Here is a 22,955-nt window from a genome sequence, read left to right as displayed (position 1 = left end):
CCAATAAGGACAATAACTTAGGTGCACCATTTCTTATTGGAACCCTCTGTGAAGTCCTGCCTGAAATACTCCTTGATGTAAAGCCACCCCCTTTGTTGATTTTAGCTCCCTGAAGCCAACCCTGTAAGCGCCCCTCCCAGCGTCAGAGCAATGGCAAACAATCGGGCATCTGAGAGTGCTGTCCAGAGCAGTCACAATGGAGCGCTCTGATGGGGCTAAAACATTGTCGCGGGTGGTTCTGGGTACGTGTCGTCAGGCCCCCGTTCCCTCCCTCCCTCCGTGAAAGCAAGGGCAGACAATCATTTCGCGCCTTTTTTCCTGAGTTACCTGTGCAGACGCCATACCACAGCAAGCATGGAGCCCGCTCAGGTAACCGTCACCCTATGTCTCCTGGGTGCTGGCAGACGCGGTACGGCTTTGCTGCACAGTAGCAGCAACCCCTTGCCTTCTGGCAGCAGACGGTGCAATACGATTGGTAGTCGTCCTCATCGTGTCCGAGGTGCTCCTGGCCGCGTCGGCTGGGAGCGCCTGGGCAGACATGGGCGCAGGGACTAAATTTGGAGTGACTTGACCAGGTCATTCTCTTTAGTCCTGCAGTCAGTCCTATTGAACCGTCTTATGGTGAGCAGGCAGGCGATACGGACTGCTAGCAGTCGTACTGTACCATCTTCTGCCAGGCAGGCAAGAGATGAGGATTGCTAGCAGTCGTATTGCACCATCTTCTGCCAGGCAGGCAAGAGATGGGGATGGCTAGCAGGCGTACTGTACCATCTTCTGCCAAGCAGCCATGAGATGTGGATGGCATGCAGTCCTTCTGCACCGTCTGCTGCCAGCCAAAGATGTAAAAGATAGATGGAGTGGGTCAAAACAAGAAATAGACCAGATTTGTTTTGTACTCATTTGCCTCCTCCCCTGTCTAGGGGACTCATTCCTCTAGGTCACACTGCAGTCACTCACAGAGAAGGTGCAGCGAGGTAAATCTAGCCATGTATCAATCAGAGGCCAGGCTAACCTCCTTGTTCCAATAACAACGATAACTTAGGTGCACCATTTCTTATTGGAACCCTCCGTGCAGTCCTGCCTGAAATACTCCTTGATGTACAGGCACCCCCTTTGTTGATTTTAGCTCCCTGAAGCCAACCCTGTAAGCCGTGTCGTCAGTCGCCCCTCCCTCCGTCAGAGCAACGGCAGACAATCGTTCCGCGCCTTTTTTCTGTGCGGACGCCATACCACGGCAAGCATGGAGCCCGCTCAGCTCACTTTGGCAATTAGGAGCACATTAACCACCACACGCATTATTCAGCAGTATATGCAGCACCAAAACATGGCAACGCGATACCGGGCGAGGAGGCGACGTCAGCGCGGTCCCGTGAGTGATCAGGACATGGACACAGATTTCTCTGAAAGCATGGGCCCTGACAATGCATGCATCATGGTGCTAATGGGGCAGGTTCATGCTGTGGAACGCCGATTCTGGGCTCGGGAAACAAGCACAGACTGGTGGGACCGCATAGTGTTGCAGGTCTGGGACGATTCCCAGTGGCTACGAAACTTTCGCATGCGTAAGGGCACTTTCATGGAACTTTGTGACTTGCTTTCCCCTGCCCTGAAGCGCATGAATACCAAGATGAGAGCAGCCCTCACAGTTGAGAAGCGAGTGGCGATAGCCCTGTGGAAGCTTGCAACGCCAGACAGCTACCGGTCAGTTGGGAATCAATTTGGAGTGGGCAAATCTACTGTGGGGGCTGCTGTGATGCAAGTAGCCCACGCAATCAAAGATCTGCTGATATCAAGGGTAGTGACCCTGGGAAATGTGCAGGTCATAGTGGATGGCTTTGCTGCAATGGGATTCCCTAACTGTGGTGGGGCTATAGATGGAACCCATATCCCTATCTTGGCACCGGAGCACCAAGCCGCCGAGTACATAAACCGCAAGGGGTACTTTTCAATAGTGCTGCAAGCTCTGGTGGATCACAAGGGACGTTTCACCAACATCAACGTGGGATGGCCGGGAAAGGTGCATGATGCTCACATCTTCAGGAACTCTGGTCTGTTTCAAAAGCTGCAGGAAGGGACTTTATTCCCAGACCAGAAAATAACTGTTGGGGATGTTGAAATGCCTATATGTATCCTTGGGGACCCAGCCTACCCCTTAATGCCATGGCTCATGAAGCCGTACACAGGCAGCCTGGACAGTGGTCAGGAGCTGTTCAACTACAGGCTGAGCAAGTGCAGAATGGTGGTAGAATGTGCATTTGGACGTTTAAAGGCGCGCTGGCGCAGTTTATTGACTCGCTTAGACCTCAGCGAAACCAATATTCCCACTGTTATTACTGCTTGCTGTGTGTTCCACAATATCTGTGAGAGTAAGGGGGAGACGTTTATGGCGGGGTGGGAGGTTGAGGCAAATCGCCTGGCTGCTGGTTACGCGCAGCCAGACACCAGGGCGGTTAGAAGAGCACAGGAGGGCGCGGTACGCATCAGAGAAGCTTTGAAAAACAGTTTCATGACTGGCCAGGCTACGGTGTAAAAGTTCTGTTTGTTTCTCCTTGATGAACCCCCCCGCCCCTTGGTTCACTCTACTTCCCTGTAAGCTAACCACCCTCCCATCCTCCCTTTAATCATTGCTTGCAGAGCCAATAAAGTCATTGCTGCTTCACAGTCATGCATTCGTTATTCATTCATCACACAAATAGGGGGATGACTACCAAGGTATCCCAGGAGGGGTGGTGGAGGAGGGAAGGAAAATGCCACACAGCACTTTAAGCACAGCACTTTAAAAGTTTACAACTTTAAAATTTATTGAATGACAGCCTTCTTTTTTTTGGGCAATCCTCTGTGGGGGAGTGGCTGGTTGGCCGGAGGCCTCCCCACCGTGTTCTTGGGCGTCTGGGTGTGGAGGCTATGGAACTTGGGGAGGAGGGCGGTTGGTTACAGAGGGGCTGCAGTGGCAGTCTGTGCTCCAGCTGCCTTTGCTGCAGCTCAACCATACACTGGAGCATACTGGTTTGGTCCTGCAGCAGCCTCAGCATTGAATCCTGCCTCCTCTCATCACGCTGCCGCCACCTTTGAGCTTCAGCCCTGTCTTCAGCCCGCCACTTACTCTCTTCAGCCCTCCACCTCTCCTCCCGGTCATTTTGTGCTTTCCTGCACTCTGACATTATTTGCCTCCACGCATTCGTCTGTGCTCTGTCAGTGTGGGAGGACAGCATGAGCTCGGAGAACATTTCATCGCGAGTGCGTTTTTTTTTCTTTCTAAGCTTCACTAGCCTCTGGGAAGGAGAAGATCCTGTGATCATTGAAACACATGCAGCTGGTGGAGAAAAAAAAAGGGACAGCGGTATTTAAAAAGACACATTTTATAAAACAGTGGCTACACTCTTTCAGGGTAAACCTTGAAAGTTAACATTACATACATAGCACATGTGCTTTCGTTACAAGGTCGCATTTTGCCTCCTCCCACCGCGTGAACGGATTTTGGTTGAATGCCAGCAAACATACACTGCAATGCTTTGTTCTACAGTGATTCCCCAGTACGTGTTGCTGGCCTGGAGTGGTAAAGTGTCCTACCATGAAGGACGAAATAAGGCTGCCCTCCCCAGAAACCTTTTGCAAAGGCAGAACCGCAAATGCCAGGGCAAAGTAATCCTTTCACATGCTTGCTTTTAAACCATGTATAGCATTTTAAAAGGTACACTCACCAGAGGTCCCTTCTCCGCCTGCTGAGTCCAGGAGGCAGCCTTGGGTGGGTTCGGGGGGTACTGGCTCCAGGTCTAGGGTGAGAAACAGTTCCTGGCTGTCGGGAAAACCGGTTTCTCCGCTTGCTTGCTGTGAGCTATCTACAACCTCCTCCTCATCATCTTCTTCGTCCCCAAAACCTACTTCTGTATTGCCTCCATCTCCATTGAAGGAGTCAAACAACACGGCTGGGGTAGTGGTGGCTGAACCCCCTAAAATGGCATGCAGCTCATCATAGAAGCGGCATGTTTGGGGCTCTGACCCAGAGCGGCCGTTCGCCTCTCTGGTTTTCTGGTAGGCTTGCCTCAGCTCCTTCAGTTTCACGCGGCACTGCTTCGGGTCCCTGTTATGGCCTCTGTCCTTCATGCCCTGGGAGATTTTCAGAAAGGTTTTGGCATTTCGAAAACTGGAACGGAGTTCTGATAGCACGGATTCCTCTCCCCAAACAGCGATCAGATCCCGTACCTCCCGTTCAGTCCATGCTGGAGCTCTTTTGCGATTCTGGGACTCCATCATGGTCACCTCTGCTGATGAGCTCTGCATGGTCACCTGCAGCTTGCCACGCTGGCCAAACAGGAAATGAGATTCAAAAGTTCGCGGTTCTTTTCCTGTCTACCTGGCCAGTGCATCTGAGTTGAGAGCGCTGTCCAGAGCGGTCAGAATGGAGCACTCTGGGATAGCTCCCGGAGGCCAATACCATCGAATTGTGTCCACAGTACCCCAAATTCGAGCCGGCAACGTCGATTTAAGCGCTAATCCACTTGTCAGGGGTGGAGTAAGGAAATCGATTTTAAGAGCCCTTTAAGTCGAAATAAAGGGCTTCATTGTGTGGACGGGTGCAGGTTTAAATCGATTTAACGCTGCTAAATTCGATCTAAAGTCCTAGTGTAGACCAGGGCATAGTCTTTTACTTGTTCCTTCACTTTAAACACCACATTCTAGAGAAATCAGTAATACCTTCTTTCTTTTTTTCTTGATGTTGAAGCAAATTATATCTGCAGAGTCCTTAAGGAATCCTCTTGTCTCATTCTAAAGTTCATGTAAGAGGTTAATAGTAGGTACTTTTTTTTTAAAATTCAGCTAAGGCCGTTCATTGGATTACAGCATTAACATCCATAATTGTTAATTGTAATAACTTCTGTCAAATAAGGTGCTCAATTATATATTATGATGCATCTGTTGGTGTTATGGAGGCACTGGTTGCAAATTCAGTTAAGGTTCACTTCCATTTTGCACTTAATACAAAGGTTGAATTCCCTGCTTTATGAGAGGCAACATACAGTGCATCTCCCTCAAACTTAAAGCACTTACTCTGAATAAATTCACTAACTAGTTTCAATTAAAATTAAACTGGGTCTTTTAAGCTGTACAAAGAGGGAAAATCATCTCCTTATATTAAAATTTGAGGTTGAGAATGAGCAGCGAAAGCAGCTAAACTCTTAAGAAACAAAGATCCTATTTGCAGACTTATGTCTCTGATTAAAAAAAAAAAAAAAAAATCCTAAAAACCGTGGAGAGAGAAATACAGAAAATTTGACATGTATTGAGAACTACTTCTTGCTAGAGTTGGATTATAAATTTTCCATTTCTTCACTTTATCCTTTGTGTCAAATTATGATTTGGAATCTTTGATTTGTTCTGGTTGTCAAACTTTGCACAGAACTTTGCATCCATCTTCCTCCGGGTCATCTCAATTATTTCCCTTACCTGTTCCCAAACAGAATACCTCTAGAGTTAAGAAATGCAACCTATATTTAAAGAACAAAAGCTTTAATTTTCAAAAGCACTTTGAGAATAATAGTTAGGAAGCAAAATACATTACAGTTATCTCTGGACCCCAGGATCTCAGTTAAATAAATGTGTTTTCATAGAATGTAAATAATAAATGTATTTTCATCTTCAAAAAAGAACTAGATAAATTCATGTAGGATATGTCAATGGCTATTAGCCAATATGGACAAGGAGGGTGTCCCAAGCCTGTGTTTGCCAGAAACTGGGAATGGGCGACAGGGGATGGATCACTTGACAATTACCTGTTCTGTTCATTCCCTGTGGGGCACCTGGCATTGGCCGCTGTCGGAAGATAGGTTTTGTGGAAAAATTAACCACGCCTTGTGTTTGGATCAGAACAAAGCCTGAGGGCCTCTTTATTTAAGCATGCACATACAGAGAGAGTCAGCCGGAGCTGCTCTGCCGTAAACAGAAAATACAGGAGCTTATATAGCTGAAAACCACAGTCTGTTAAGCACACTTCCTTTAACAGCATTTTCTTTATTTGGCAAATAGTGCAAGCTTCAACGGTAGCTTTGCCTTATTTGGAATATAGCAAAACAAGTTTTACCTGTTACTGACAGGTGCTTCCTTTGTGGTTAACAGTCTTTTCTAACTTCTAGCGGTTGTGGTTACATTTTTAAGCTGAGCTGTTGCTATTTGCCTCTTAATGGAATTTTCCTTACCCTCTTCTTATGCTTTATACACACAGTTAGCTTGACCAAAGTTTTAGGCCTATTAGTTTAGGCCTAGTAGATTTTCCTCCACATTCCCCCCTTCGATGTCTTTTTTGGCACCACTAGTTGGTCCTAAACTTCCATACCCATGGGCCTGTTAATTTCCTCCTTTTAGTTCTCATATTCTTCTGCCCAAACTGTGTCATACATTTCATTTACCATCATTAGTGCCACCTGCTTCCTTGCACCGAGGCTGGCAGGTTTAGGGCTGGACAGGCAATGGTAAATACATCTTTTATAGCAACAATAACACAATCCTATGCTAAACAGCAGTAAAAGCAACAACATTCCCATGGCGATAATATGATGTGGTTGGGATTGCCGAATAGCTTTAGTCACAAAGCACAATACATCAGTTTTGGTACACAAAGGAGACATTCTGTAGGCAGTATAAAAGGCGTTCTTTTCAGCGTGTTATATGTTTTGAAGCATGTGAATTTGTCCCTGTTGTTCGGAAATTTTTTGAACCTCCAATAGCAGTGAACGCAGATTTTGGAATCTGTCAGATACTAAAGTAGTCCAGTTAAAGGGTGTCTGGAACCTTAGGGCAAATTGTAGAGCTTTATCTGCAGGCCAATACATTTTATGATTGCCTGCAGCTGTGGTGAGATTAAAATGTATGTCATTTAAGGTGGTGGTCTCAACATGCACACAGCTATTATTAGCTTGGAAAAGTAAGCGTCCTGTCAGGGTAGTCCCGTGTCCCATACCCTCCCAACAAATCTTGTCATGAACAGTGACAACCTCTCCTGGTTTTAGTTTACGTACACACTGAAGTTGAGGAGGTTCTAACGGCCAAAGTGTCCATTGGCTTCCAACCCCTAGCCAAATGTCGGGCGTTATTCCAGGAGCACTGACTATGAATCGGTTGGGCAGACCAGGTAGTTTAAGTTCCCAAATGTTTCGGTGAACTATCCAATCCCACATGTATCCTCGCCATGGACCCAGCAGGATTTGGTAGGTGGAAGTCCATACCCCTCCGACCGGCACATATGCTTGGAAGGAGCACTGTGAATGTCTGCATCTCCACTCAGAAAATCTCCAAGTATGTTTCCACAGCCACAGATTAGATGGAACTCCTGAGGTATTTGTAAGGGCAATAGGCCACGCCTGATGTTCAAGATCCTTCTGAATGGCCGTGAGCTGGTCATTCAGAAAATCCTGAACCTCCGAACAAGCTAGATCCCACTGCAATGCCTCTCCGTCGTTGGTGATACCCAGTATCATCTCTGTTAACAGCTTTTTGGTCATTGAACTAAGGGCAGAGATAACATATAATTCACCAACACCAGCCTGAACCTGGGTTAGCTGTGCTCCAGTAATAAGACCTGTGGCTTTTTCCAACTGTCCCAATTTTTCCTCATGCTGCTGACCTTTATAGATATTACAGATTGCAGCCACGCTATTTGCACCATCCAATAGGTGTCCAGTCAAGTGCCTTTTTTTTTCTAGCGGAAGCCTAGGCCTGCTGCTGTGCCAACCTAATGGCAGCTCCCTTTGAACAATTAGGATATAAGAGGTAATCTGAAAACTAGATAAGGGCAGTGTAAATTTTATAGTCCCTTGTCCAGGTTCATTCCCCACTCTGAACTCCAGGGTACAGATATGGGGACCTGCATGAAAACCCCCTAAGTTTATATTTACTAGCTTAGGTTAAAACTTCCACAAGGCACAAACTATTTTACCTTTTGCCCTTGGACTTTATTGCTGCCACCACCAAGCGTCTAACAAATATATAACTGGCAAAGAGCCCACTTGGGAAACGTCTTTCCCCCCAAAATCCTCCCAAACCCTACATCCCCTTTCCTGGGGAAGGCTTGATAAAAATCCTCACCAATTTGCATAGGTGAACACAGACCCAAACCCTTGGATCTTAAGAACAATGAAAAAGCAATCAGGTTCTTAGAAGAAGAATTTTAATGGAAGAAAAAGTAAAAAGAATCACCTCTGTAAAATCAGGATGATAAATACCTTACAGGGTAATCAGATTCAAAACATAGAGAATCCCTCTAGGCAAAATCTGAAGTTACAAAAAGCCACAAAAACAGGAATATCCATTCTATTCAGCTCAGCTTATTTTCTGAGCCATTTAAAGAAATCATAATCTAACGCATATCTAGCTAGATTACTTACTAAGTTCTAAAACTCCATTCCTTTTCTGTTCCTGGCAAAAGCATCACACAGACAGAGAGAACCTTTGTGTCTCCCCCCACATATAGCTTTGAAAGTATCTTGTCTCCTCATTGGTCATTTTGGTCAGATGCCAGTGAGGTTATCCTAGCTTCTTAACCCTTTACAGGTGAAAGAGTTTTTCCTCTGGCCAGGAGGGATTTAAAGGTGTTCACCCTTCCCTTTATATTACAATTACCTGAAAGGGGGTTCCAAAGAGGATGGATTTAGACTGTTCTCAGTGGTAGCTGATGACAGAACAAGGAGTAATGGTCTCAAGTTGCAGTGGGAGAGGTTTAGGTTGGATATTAGGAAATACTTTTTCACTAGGAGAGTGGTGAAATAGTGGAAAGCATTACCTAGGGAGGTGGTGGAATCTCCTTCCTTAGATATTTTTAAGCTCAGGCTTGACAAAGCCCTGGCTGGGATGATTTAGTTGGGGATTGGTCCTGCTTTGAGCAAGGGGTTGGACTAGATGACCTCCTGAGGTCCCTTCCAACCCTGATATTCTATGAATCTATGACATCCCTAGTGTAGCATTAATTATAGTCCATCGAAATGCCAACTCATTTTTCTCTGATGAAGTATAGTACCACAATTGATGGCTGAACACCTTTATATGCTTTTGAGAGCCCTCAGCATCAATAGCATAGGACGGGGCGTACTGCAATGTGGTACAGTTTAAATTATTAGTTATTTGGACATTTTCAGTACAGGAAATTTTTTCAGCAGCAGAGCAGACTTTTTGGGTACTTGTTTGATTTACCAGTTGGGTGATCAGATAACAATGGGGGCCTTTTTGTTTTATCATGCTACAAACTCCGGGAATGGCCATCATATCTGTCCTGCTACGAGCCCCATCAATTTCAATTTCTGACTTTTGGGGCTTCGTAGCAGTGATATGATATATTTCTATTTCCACCACCCCGTCTGTTCTCCACTCAATCATTTGCTCATATGAACGGTCCTGAACCTTAAAAAATAATTTCTCCGAGCAAAATTTCCATAAATCACTTAAATGTGAAGGTTTTGGCCATTGGGCTTCATTTGAATGTACGGTATCGTCTACATTTGGGTAGGTTGTGGGGGCGGTGGTGAGGCCAATGGAGGAAAGGATGTTGGATTTGGTGGTTATGGTAGCAAGGCATTTTTGATATTCATTGTCTGGAAGCCAATTAGGGAGAGCAAGGTGAAGGCACTTGTCCAGAAACACAGGGTGCAGCTTGTGGAATAAACCCCAATACCTAATCAATACCACATTCCCAAGAATGGTACCCACAAGTTCCTCCTTGCCAGTTTACAACACTCCGTCTTTCCACCAGGGCCAGTTCTTAATGTCTTTTGTGGTCAGAAATTCTTGTACCTTGGCTTCAGTAGAGTGGATGTTCCTTTTCCTTTCTTGGAACGTCGCTGGTTTAACATTATACAAGGGAGAGGTTACTGGCACTGCATCCACTTCCTCAAAGGGGCCTTTCATTGGAGCATCTTCGCAAGCAGGCTGGCTAACCTAGTGAGGAGGGCTTTAAACTAGGTTCACTGGGGGAAGGAGACCAAAGCCCTGAGGTAAGTGGGGAAGTGGGATACTGGGAGGAAGCACGAGCAGGAGTGCGTGAGCGGGGAGGGCTCCTGCCTCATACTGAGAAAGAGGGAGGATCTTTCTCAGTATGTGAGAAGTGACTAGTGAGTTATCTCAAGTGCCTATACACAAATGCAGGAAGCCTGGGAAACAAGCAGGGAGAACTGGAAGTCCTGGCACAGTCAAGGAATTATGATGTGATTGGAATAACAGAGACTTGGTGGGATAACTCGCATGACTGGAGTACTGTCGTGGATGGATATAAGCTGTTCAAGAAGGACAGGCAGGGCAGAAAAGGTGGGGGGAGTTGCATTGTATGTAAGAGAGCAGTATGACTGCTCAGAGCTCAAGTATGAAACTGCAGAAAAACCTGAGTGTCTCTGGATTAAGTTTAGAAGTGTGAGCAACAAGGGTGATGTCGTGGTGGGAGTCTGCTATAGACCACCGGACCAGGGGGATGAGATGGATGAGGCTTTCTTCCGGCAACTCGCGGAAGTTACTAGGTCGCAGGCCCTGGTTCTCATGGGAGACTTCAATCACCCTGATGTCTGCTGGGAGAGCAATACGGCAGTGCACAGACAATCCAGGAAGTTTTTGGAAAGTGTAGGGGACAATTTCCTAGTGCAAGTGCTGGAGGAACCAACTAGGGGCAGAGCTCTTCTTGACCTGCTGCTCACAAACCAGGAAGAATTAGTAGGGGAAGCTAAAGTGGATGGGAACCTGTGAGGCAGTGACCATGAGATGGTCGAGTTCAGGATCCTGACACAGGGAAGAAAGGAGAGCAGCAGAATATGGACCCTGGACTTCAGAAAAGCAGACTTTGACTCCCTCAGGGAACTGATGGGCAGGATCCCGTGGGAGAATAACATGAGGGGGAAAAGAGTCCAGGAGAGCTGGCTGTATTTTAAAGAATCCTTAATGAGGTTACAGGAACAACCCATCCCGACATGTAGAAAGAATAGTAAATATGGCAGGCGACTAGCTTGGCTTAACAGTGAATTCCTTACTGATCTTAAACACAAAAAAGAAGCTTACAAGAAGTGGAAGATGGGACAAATGACCAGGGAAGAGTATAAAAATATTGCTCGGGGATGCAGGAGTGAAATCAGGAAGGCCAAATCACACCTGGAGTTGCAGCTAGCAAAAGATGTTAAGAGTAACAAGAAAGGTTTCTTCAGGTATGTTAGCAACAAGAAGAAAGTCAAGGAAAGTGTGGGCCCCTTACTGAATGAGGGAGGCAACCTAGTGACAGAGGATGTGGAAAAAGCTAATGTACTCAATGCTTTTTTTGCCTCTGTCTTCACGAACAAGATCAGCTTCCAGACTGCTGCCCTGGGCAGCACAGCATGGGGAGGAGGCGACCAGCCCTCTGTGAAGAACTTACACTTACACGAGAGGAAAGTGATCAGGAACAGTCAGCATGGATTCACCAAGGGAAGGTCATGCCTGACTAATCTAATCGCCTTCTATGATGAGATTACTGGTTCTGTGGATGAAGGGAAAGCAGTGGATGTATTGTTTCTTGACTTTAGCAAAGCTTTTGACACGGTCTCCCACAGTATTCTTGTCAGCAAGTTAAAGAAGTATGGGCTGGATGAATGCACTATAAGGTGGGTAGAAAGTTGGCTAGATTGTCGGGCTCAACGGGTAGTGATCAATGGCTCCATGTCTAGTTGGCAGCCAGTGTCAAGTGGAGCGCCCCAGGGGTCGGTCCTGGGGCTGGTTTTGTTCACTATCTTCATAAATGATCTGGAGGATGGTGTGGATTGCACTCTCAGCAAATTTGCGGATGATACTAAACTGGGAGGAGTGGTAGATATGCTGGAGGGTAGGGATAGGATACAGAGGGACCTAGACAAATTGGAGGATTGGTCCAAAAGAAATCTGATGAGGTTCAACAAGGATAAGTGCAGGGTCCTGCATTTAGGACGGAAGAACCCAATGCACCGCTACAGACTAGGGACCGAATGGCTCAGCAGCAGTTCTGCAGAAAGGGACCTAGGGGTGACAGTGGACGAGAAGCTGGATATGAGCCAGCAGTGTGCCCTTGTTGCCAAGAAGGCCAATGGCATTTTGGGATGTATAAGTAGGGGCATAGCCAGCAGATCAAGGGACGTGATCGTTCCCCTCTATTCAACATTGGTGAGGCCTCATCTGGAGTACTGTGTCCAGTTTTGGGCCCCACACTACAAGAAGGATGTGGATAAACTGGAGAGAGTCCAGCGAAGGGCAACAAATATGATTAGGGGTCTGGAACACATGACTTATGAGGAGAGGCTGAGGGAACTGGGATTGTTTAGTCTGCAGAAGAGAAGAATGAGGAGGGGTTTGATAGCTGCTTTCAACTACCTGAGAGGTGGTTCCAAAGAAGATGGTTCTAGACTATTCTCAGTGGTAGAAGAGGACAGGACAAGGAGTAATGGTCTCAAGTAGCAGTGGGGGAGGTTTAGGTTGGATATTAGGAAAACTTTTTCACTAGGAGATGAAACACTGGAATGCGTTAGGTGAAACACTGGAATGCGTTACCTAGGGAGGTGGTGGAATCTCCTTCCTTAGAAGTTTTTAAGGACAGGCTTGACAAAGCCCTGGCTGGGATGATTTAGTTGGGGATTGGTCCTGCTTTGAGCAGGGGGTTGGACTAGATGACGTCCTGAGGTCCCTTCCAATCCTGATATTCTATGATTCTAACTGGTGGTGGCTTTGTGCATCCGAAAGAACATAACAGTATCATGAAAATTCAACAATAGTAGGAAGAACATGATAGGTTTCAGAGTAGCAGCTGTGTTTGTCTGTATCCGCAAAAAGAAAAGGAGTACTTGTGGCACTTTAGAGACTAACAAATTTATTTCAGCATAAGCTTTCATGAGCTACAGCTCACTTCATTAACATTAACACCCGCATTTTACCTGTAAGGAAACCTGGCAAGCAGACTTGGTGCTTTGTCCAGGAGCTGTCAATGCTGCTGTTCTCCCTACCTACCCAGTTGTCCCAAAGCCTGCTACTGTTCTCTCCTATATTCCTCCCTCTGCTGTTTATTTCACAGTTGTTGACCTCTGCTTGGCTTTCTTCTCTATCCACAGAGATTGTTAATATCTGTTTGCTTTCACCTACCAGGGGTGTCAATACACTTGGACCAGGTTACCCCAGTGTTACACCGAATCGCCCACCGTGTTCTTGCAGATCCTCAAAAGAAATCGAGTTCAAAATGGGGTCCACTCTATTCCAGTACGTAGATGACCTGCTATTGGCATCGCCGTCTTTAAAGGCCTCTAAAACTGATTCCCTTATGCTATTGCAAGCTCTAGCCGAGAAGGGTCATAAAGCCTCCAAGTCTAAACTGCAGTTCTGTCTGCCAGGGTCCACTATTTGGAACATGATATTTCAGCTGGAGAGAGACACTTGTCCTCTGCGCGAATACAAGCCATCCTCCAGGTCCCGAAACCAACCACTAAGAAACAAATGCGTGGCTTCCTAGGTATGGCCAGGTATTGCCGACAGTGGATCCTTGGGTATACAGCTATTGTTAGGCCTCTGCAAGAATTAAGCATTGACAAGGTCCCTGAACCCCTTCCATGGACCCCAAAAGCAGAAAAACCATTTAGTAAGATTAAGGAGGCTCTTACCAGGTCCCCTGCCTTGAGCTTACCTGACTACCAGAAGCCCTTCACCCTCTACTGCCATGAGAAGGAGGGACTAGCCTTAGGGGTCCTTACTCAAACTCACGGTGACAAACGACGCCCCATAGCATATTATAGCTCACCTTTGGACCGTGTAGCAGCTGAACTCCCTCCTTCTCTGTTGGCGATAGCTGCAGCCACTTCCCTTGTGGAGGCTTCTGCTACTCTCATTTTGGGTTCCCCCTTACATGTTGCTGTCCCACATGCTGTGGCCGCCCTGCTTCTAAAAAGCAAACCCAGCATCTCTCTAACTTCAGATTAACTAAGTATGAAATGCTGCTTTTAAATGCTTCAAATGTAACTCTTACTCACTGTCCTGTCCTTAACCCCGCTTCCCTACTTCCCACAGCAGCTGAAGGAGAACCCCATGACTGTTTAGTCGAGACAACAGAACTCTCCACTCCTAGGATTGATCTAAAGGACACCCCGCTTCATAATCCTGATCTACTATTCTATGTAGATGGGTCCTGCCTCAGAAATCCTGCCGGCCTGCTTGTGGCCGGCTGTGCTGTTTGTTCCCAACACGAGCCTGTGGAGGCCCACTGCCTCCTGGGAGCACGCTCAGCCCAAGTCGCAGAGCTTGTCGCCCTTACCCATACTTGTACTTTAGCCAAGGCCAAGTCTGTTACCATCTACACAGACTCTCAATATGCCTTCAGGGTGGTTCATGATTATGGGCAACTATGGAAACATTGAGGATTTCTCACTTCGGGGGGTGGGGGGAGATTAGTAATGGGCCTTTTGTTGATGCTCTTCTCTCTGCCCTTCAACTCCCCTCTGCCGTCGCCATTGTAAAATGTACTGCTCACCAGAAACCTTATGATGATGTTACCAGAGGAAATGCACTGGCAGATGCTACTGCCAGACAGCCCTTTCTGAGTCTCCAGCTCCATTTGATTTTATTTTCTTCAATTCACAGTTCCCCCCATGCCTGCCTCTCTCCACGATTTAGCTCTTATGCAAGATTCGTCCCCAGAACCAGAGAAGGACAGATGGAGGCGGGATGGATGTACTTTGCATCCGGATGCCTTCTGGCACTCCCTAGACGGCCGCTTGGTGGCGCCCAACGCTGTGCTCCCCTATCTCGCCCATGTGTCCCATGGATTGGCGCATGTGAGCAAAGGGGGGATGATTGCTTCAGTACTGCGTCATTGGTATGCCCCAAATTTCTCCATTATGGCACAGCAGTACTGCAATTCTTGTCCGATCTGCCTAGCCCACAATAGCGGCAGACCAGTTCGGACAAAACCCGCTGCTCACCGTACTCTGTGGGGACCTTTTGTAAATATGCAAATTGATTTTATCAACATGCCGAAATGTTGTGCTTATGAATATGTTCTTGTTTGTGTCTGTATGTATTCTGGTTGGATAAAGGCCTACCCTTGCGCCAAGGCCGATTCCCTCACCGTAGCAAAAAAAATTGTTACAAGGATTTTATTCCTCGGTTTAGTCTACCTCTCTCGAGGTACCCATTTCACAGGCCAAATCATGCAACAGATTTGCAAGGCTCTTAACATCACCCAACACTTGCATTGTGCTCATCACCCCCAGAGTGCAAGGGCGGTTGAGAGCAAAAATGGGGAACTAAAGAACAAAATCTCGAAGATCTGTGCTGAAACCAACCTTAAAAGGCCTGATGTCCTACCCCTTGCTCTCATGTATATGAGGAGCACACCTACATGCAAACATGGCCTATCCCCATATAAAATCCTTCTAGCCAGACCCATGCGTATGCCGGCATCCCCTCCCCCACTCTCTTGCCCATTGGACCTGCAACTAAACAATGATACTGTTATGACGTACTGTCAGACGCTAATTCATTGCATTAGGTCTATCCACTCACAGGTCAAAAGTGCCCTGGTGGAATCAGCGGACACACCATGCCACACTCTTCAGCCTGGAGATTGGGTTGATAATAAGGTATATCAAAGAAAGACTTTGATGTAGTTTGCATCCAGATGCCTTGTGGCGCTCCCCAGATGTCCGCTTGGTGGCGCCCAAGGCTGTGTTCCTCTATCTCGCCCGTGCGTCCCATGGATTGGCGCATGTGACCAAAAGGGGGGATGATCGCTTCAGTACTGCAATTCTTGTCCGATCTGCCTAGCCCACAATAGCGGCAGACCAGTTCGGACTGTAGGAATAATAACTCCTCGCTGAATTTGGGAGGTAATCACTGGGCGGATTCCCTCTTCAGCCTCCCTTGAGAGAGGGTATTGCTGAACTCTAGGAAGAGGTTTTGCCGGATCTAGGCGAATTTGAACCGGTTGGGCAGTCCTGATGCACCCTACCTCGTCGGCATGCTCGGCCCACAAACAGGGAGGAACCTTGGCCAGCAATTCCTGTTGCAACAAGGAAGGGCTGGGGTCGGTCTCCTCCTCTGGAGCACCCAATTGCAGGACTGCCAGGACCTCATTTTGACTGGGATCAGGAACATCCAAATACACACCGTCTGGGGTACAATAAATAGTACAATTTAATTTGCACAAAATTAAGTCTCTTCCCAAAAGGTTAACGGGTGAACAGGGGCTGAGGAGGAAAGCGTGTTGCTCAGAGAGAGGACCGATAGAGACAGTCAGAGGTGAGGAGACAGGATGGGGAATAGGAGTGTTGCTCACTCCTACTGCGTTTACTATTTCTGAGGTTACTGGAAGGGAAGGGAAGTCGCTCGCGCGGAGGGTGGACCGCGAGGCACTGGTATCTAGCAGGCAAGAGGTAGGTGTGCCATTAATTATACAGTTTACATATGGTCCTGTTTGGTTTAAAGGGACAAGCGGAGAGATGGTGTTACCTGTCTCCTGGCTATCCTAATGGCTTTGAGGGCACAAGGGAACAGGGGAAGAATATTGCGGTGCAAGGGCAGGGTCGATTGACTGGTCAGGGTGATTGGGACAATTGTTTTTCCAATGGCCTACTTGTCCACAATTGAAACAGGTATTATTAATTTTTCCCTGGGTAGGGAGACAGTAGGGACCTCTGTTGGGTCTTTCTCCTCTTCCCCTTAATGGGCAGTTGCTGTGGGGTTTCTGTATATTCTGGATCTGGAGGGTCATTAATTTAGTTTTGATGTCGTCCTTTTTCTTTTCTAACTAATGGTAGTAATGCTGGGTGACTGCCAGAATTTCGTCTGGGTTTTTTCCTTCCCAATCTACGATACCAATTTTTAATTGGTATCCCAATCGTGGATTGAATCCTTGGACAAAACCAACCACTATGGCTTGTTTAGCATCTTCCTCTGCATTATTTATGCCAGAATATCTCTCAAAAAGCTGTTTAATGCACTGCATATAATCAGCAGGGTTTTCTCCTTTATTTTGTTTACAAGAACTAATTTTAGTCCAATCCGCCTTTTTGGGGCAGATTTTAAGAACTGCATCCAGCAGGTTGTTCCTGTCTGTGTTCAAGTTCCTATTATGGCCTTGGTCATCGTTGGGACACTGGGCTTCTTGCAGGAGGCGATTTAATGTTTCCCTGGGCAGGACTCCTCTTAGGAGTTGATTTAAATCTTCCCAGTTAGGGTTGTAACAGCTTATGACTGTCGTTAATTCTTCTTGAAATTTGATGGGGTCGTCCCTTATTTTATGAAATTTTTCAATCAAATTATACAAATCCATGGGAGACCAAGGGGAATGTACAGTCACCAGGTTGCCTGACCCAAATCATCAACACTTGGGCCTGGGAGTTGGTGCAAGGGGAACTTTGTTTCATGATGGGGAGACAGGGGCTGAGGGCTGAACATGAAGGACCCCTGGGATCATAACTTCTGTTGTCTAGTATTCCCTGCTGGCGATCTGGATGAATTTTCCGGCAGTCCATCTAATCGGTCATATAGGTATTGGTCCGAGTCTGCTTAGGTAGTGATTGGTCTTTTTATGGGATTTGAGGGTGACTCAGGGGAAGGGTTGAAGTAAATGCTGACATTGGTGTTACTGCTTGGAGCGGGAGTCCCTGGATAGTGGAGTCAGCCTCCAGACTGCAGCCTGGTGGAGACATGTAGTCTGGTGGAGATGTGTGGGGTCCACTGCCTGCTTGATTTGTTCTGCCCTGAGTGGATGGACCTGCACTCGCCTGTCTAGGTGTTGTAGGGGCAGTTAGCTGTCTGCATTCTAAGTATAACTCTATAAGATCTGCGGATGGGGCCTAGGCAGTTTTTTGAAGAGATCTTGAAGGCTAAAGGGGTATTTGCTGGCCAGGTGAGGTTTGGGGAAGAGTTAATTTCTCCTTTGCCTCTTTAGATTGTGTTTTAAGTTTCTCCTCAGAGTCCTTGAGACTCCTCATTTGAGATTCACAACACTGTTTTTCTGTTTCCCCATACCAATCGAAATATGCATCAAACTGACCTTGTCCGACATTATTGGCAAGAAGTGTGCCTCTGAGGTGCACAATCTTGTCAAGGTTGAAGCTTCCCTCTAAGGGAAACTGCAATTTCGAATCATCCCTAGTATACCCGTTCAATTTCTCTAAAAACTTGCAAGTGAAAGGACTATAATTTGTGCACATGTAGTACGCCGGGGTGCCTTTTGGTGTGGCGGTGATCCTTTTTGGCTCACCGGCCCCCATCTTTTTCTGGCGAGTGCGGGAATCCCTTTTTGGACCCCCTGGCTCCCAGAATCCCTATGGATCTTTCATACTCGTCACATTCACACAGGGAAGGTTTTGTTTAGGGTCTCCATGACTGTCTTACAGCCTTCCTTCAGCAAAGAGCATCGGCTGGTGCCGCATACTCTCGCTTCAGGCGAGGTGATCAGATCAGTCAGTGGCTTGTCAAACCGCCTTTGGGGCGGGAACTAGAGATGGGAGGAAAGAGAGTACGGAAACAGACCGTCTGAGGATGGAAGGGATGGGATCACACACACCTCGACCCAGACAGGCCCCTCGCTGGTCATGCTGTGCAGAGGGAAACTGCCAAGGTCTGGGCATTTATTGCGATGCCCACTAGATGGAGTCCCAGGGCTTGCGTTAGGGAGTCCTCTGCTGTGCAGGGAGCTCTGGGCATCTTCTTGTGACTCACATTCACACCAGTTTACTGACCTTCACTTTCACACTGGCACACGGAACCAGGTCTATCCATGACCTGCCCAGCCACACCCAGTGGCTCTTCCCAGCGAAACCAAACCTGGATGGGACTCTAACCCATCCCAAGGGCGTCAGGCGTGTCTGGCAGCAAAAGTCTGGATAGAGTGTACAACTCACCCATTCCCAGAGCCTACGGGCAGTCCTCCACTAGAAACCCAATATAGAGATTTCAAGAGGTCTCTTACCTTTCTGATGGGCCTGGGGTCTGGTGGGGAACAGCTCGCGGTCCTCCGGCTCTCGGGGGGTCACCGTCTATCCGAGTCATGGCACCAAGAATTGTGGTGGAAAAATTAACCATGCCTTGTGTTTGGATCAGAACAAAGCCTGAGGTCCTCTTTATTTAAGTATGCGCATATAGAGAGAGTCAACTGGAGCTGCTCTGCCGTAAACAGAAAATAGAGGAGCTTATATAGCTGAAAACCACAATCTGTTAAGCACACTTCCTTTAACAGCATTTTCTTTATTTGGCATATAGTGCAAACTTCAACGGTAGCTTTGCCTTATTTGGAATATAGCAAAACAAGTTTTACCTGTTACTGACAGGTGCTTCCTTTGTGGTTAACGGTCTTCTCTAACTTCTAGCGGTTGTGGTTACATTTTTAAGCTGAGCTGTTGCTATTTGCCTCTTAATGGAATTTTCCTTACCCTCTTCTTATGCTTTATACACACAATTAGCTTGACCAAAGTTTTAGGCCTATTAGTTTAGGCCTAGTAGATTTTCCTCCACACAGGGTACTGTGCTAGCTGGACCTTTGGTCTGACCCAGTATGGCTGTTCTTATGTTCTTAAGTCGTTAAAAATTTTTTGTTTTGAATCGAGCATGCAGTTGTACCATGTGTTTTCTGGCAAAAGAAAATGCAATTTAATAATAATTCATGGTATTTGCTATCTTTTCTTTTTTGGTGGTGTATGTTTGACTTTGACTTTGATATCTGACAAAAATTGAATTGGAAATCTATACTTTATCCTCGGGCTGAGGCTGCTGCACACAAAACTTATTCTAAAAAAACTTTTATATAAATAAACTTTTTTCATTTCAAAACAGTGTGTTGTCCTGCTTAAAAAAAATATCTGTTGGGGAAGTTGAGATAAATTAGAACCTTTTTTCTTTTTTCAGTTTTGGGAAAACTAAGGCAAATTCTAGACAGGACATAAATACCGCTTGGCTCAGCATGCCTATTCTCTTATAAATTGATCTAGACTCCATCACCATGACACTGGGCTCTTCATTCTCCATCCCTCCTTAAGTGTCCAGCTGATTTAACATCATATTCTGTGCTTTTATTGGCTTGTCAGTGAAATAAGTCTGCCTGAATCCCCTGTTTACTGTTAGCTTGGTAATTTTAGGGTTCATTCCCCTCTTCCTCCCCCCCTTTTTTTTAATATTTCTGCTAGGATATCTTGCAATTTTCTGTTCTATGCAAATAAATTCAGTTTCAGTACCTTAACTATCTCAGACCTGAGTAATAGAAATTAGAGATGTGAAAAAGATTTACTAGAAGGTCAGATCTAGTCAATATATGGTGACCAGGTGTCTGGGTTTTGACTGGAACACCCGGTCACAAAGGGACCCTGCAGCTCGGGTCAGCACTGCTGACTGGGCCATTAGAACTCTGGTCGGCGGTGCTGCAGCGCTAAGACAGGCTATACCCTAGCTCCATGGCTGGCACCGCGCTGCACCCCGGAAGCGGCCAGCCAGTCTGGCTCCTAGGTGTGGGGCCACAGGGCTCCGCACGCTGCCCCAGCACCGGCTCCGCACTCTCATTGGCTGGAAACTGCCCAATGGGAGCTGGGGGAGAGGGGTGCCTGTTGGTGAGAGCTGCCCGTGGAGCCTCCTGGCCCTTCTGCCTAGGACCCGGACCTGCTGGCTCTTTCCGGGGTGTGCAGAGCTCAGGGCAGTGCCAGGACTGGCAGGTAGCCTACCTTAGACTGCCCACTGTGCCGCTGATTGGGAGCTGCCTAAGGTAAGCCTGTGCCCCAACCCCCTGCCCCATCCCTGAGCCCCCCCAAATGTGGAGCTCCCTCCTGCACCCCAACCGCCTGCCTCAACCCTCAGCAGCTTCCTGCACTCCGAATCCCTCGGCCCCACCCCCAGTCTGGAGCCCCCTCCTGCACCCCAAACCGCTCATCCCTGGCCCCACCTCAGAGCAAGCATCCCCTGCCCAGAGCCCTCACACCCCAACCCCCAATTTGCAGCCCCCTTCTGCACTCCGAATCCCTCAGCCACATCCCTCCTGTACCCCAACTCCTCATCCCCAGCCCCACCCAAGAGTCCACACCCCAAGTCAGAGCCTGCACCCCCAACTCCCTGCCCCAGCCCGGAGCCCCCTCCCACACCCTGAATCCCTCATTTCTGGCCCCACCCCGGAGCCTGCACCCCCAGTTAGAGCCCTCACCCCCTCTGCACTCCAACCCCCTGCCCCAGCCCAGTGAAAGTGAGTGAGGGTGGGGGAGAGCGAGCCATCGAGGGAGGGGGAATGTAGTGGACGGGGCCTCAGGGCAGAGGCAGGGCTAGGGTGTTCAGTTTTGTGCAACTAGAAAGTTGCCAACCCTAAGTCCATCCCCTCACCTTTCTAAGGGAATAGCAGCCTCCCAATGGAAATACTATTAGGACCAAGACTGTTAAAACATATTAACCAGTGACTGACTTGTTATTAATAGGTTATAATATTAATATAGCACCCAGAAGCCTCATGGGACACAGTTGCACTGGGTGTTAAACTCATAGGGAGTGAAACACATATTCTGCTGACAAGTACATTAACAATATTACTTATGGACTGAAACACACCTTTTTATAGTTGTACCTATATCTTTTTTTACTGCAATTTTACAGTATGTAGATGGTTTCATATATTTTGTGCATTGCATTGTATACACTTTGAGTTTGACCCCAGATTTATTTTTTAAAATTGGGCACCTTTAAACATCTTTTTCACTTCCCTGGTTACTTAAAATGCCTAAATCCTGTTAAATGTGGTTATACTGTTCCTCTTCATTTGCTGTGTCACAGATTGAGAAATAAACAGTGAATTTATATATTTTACATTTGACTTTTTTATTCCAATTACTGTGGTATAAATAGGAGTAGTTCAAACTAACAATTGCCTCATTTTGTCTGTTGTTTCCAAGAGGAGAGTTATGATTTGCACTGAACTACCTGTTTTTCTGATTAGGGGTTGGGGGTCAGGGCTGAGTTTCTTCAAGTACTGAATTTCTTTTGCATAGGTTGTCTTCCTATGGCTGGAGTAATCAGTGAGGCTGGCACAGAGGGAAACTAAGTTCTGTTGATATTTAACATTTTGGCTAATTGAGTAAGGGAAAAATAAAATAAAATTTAGCTTTTCTAGTATCGATCTTTTTCTGGCCTGGCTATTTGTAGATACAAACTGAACAAGTTAGTAAAAGTAAAATAAACACACACTGATTCTCAGAGACCCATTTGCAAGGCTGGCATTGTGGTATTGACCCATTGTCTCCACGCACAGTGAATGCTATTTTAGCTGCCTGTAAGTTGCCAATATCCATTTGTCCTTGTGAAGTGGTTTCCTTGTGTAACATACTGATATCTTTTTGTGGACAACTGAGCATACAATTAATTCCCATTCCAAGCCACTTTTATGGGGCATTGGCAGGAGAACTACTACTTAACCAAACATGTCCAGCCTTTTTGGCTGGCTGGGCTTTTGTCCCATTCATTTAGGAAAAAGCAGAATATAATTTTACAGAAAGACTTGGTATATTTTTAGTCTTCTCTTCCAAATAAGTATATAAGACAGATTTTGAATTTATACTCCATTAATCCTGTTAAAGTGTAATTGTCTTTAAAATAAATAAAAAAAAAAGGCAATTAACATTTGTAGAAATCCCATGCAAAAATATCACTGCATATGATGGTTTCTTTGTGGTTATCAAAAAGTGAGGTCAAGTGACCTCTGCTAACATAGAGCCTCTGGGGGGATTAGAATACTTACTTGTGTCAGTGGAGTGAAGTATAGGAATTTTGAGTGAGGATGGGAAACTCTTATGGTGGTTCAAGCAAGTGTGACAGGCATGAGCCTTTGTTATTGTTCTGGGAAACCTTTTCCTTTATTTCTGCTCCTACAATTGTCTATTGTGTTAGAGGTCTAGTCAGGCCTAATCTTAAAGCCCAACTCAAACCTGACTAGACCACAGCCGATCTGAGCCCAAAAGTGTCAAGTCATTGTAGTTGGG

At 46.6% G+C, this 22,955-nt stretch overlaps 1 protein-coding gene and 1 long non-coding RNA gene across 13 annotated transcripts in view; one reads left to right on the top strand and one right to left on the bottom strand.

The window, feature by feature from the left end:
* Nucleotides 1–19,124, bottom strand: part of LOC142072568 (uncharacterized) — a 41,542-nt gene extending 22,418 nt beyond the window's left edge. For all 3 annotated transcript variants that reach the window (XR_012669015.1, XR_012669017.1, XR_012669016.1), the window contains exon 1: nt 18,926–19,124. This is a non-coding gene — a long non-coding RNA (uncharacterized LOC142072568). The remainder of the gene's footprint in view (nt 1–18,925) is intronic.
* CEP128 (centrosomal protein 128) overlaps nt 1–22,955 on the top strand; it is a 444,758-nt gene that overhangs the window by 215,026 nt on the left and 206,777 nt on the right. The gene's annotated exons all lie outside the window — the stretch shown is intronic.

The sequence above is a fragment of the Caretta caretta genome, chromosome 6 (genome assembly GCF_965140235.1).
Source record: "Caretta caretta isolate rCarCar2 chromosome 6, rCarCar1.hap1, whole genome shotgun sequence".
In the NCBI taxonomy this organism is placed as follows: domain Eukaryota; kingdom Metazoa; phylum Chordata; order Testudines; family Cheloniidae; genus Caretta; species Caretta caretta.
The sequence above is the reverse complement of the archived record's forward strand: the minus strand, read 5'-3'. Positions and strand labels throughout refer to the sequence as shown.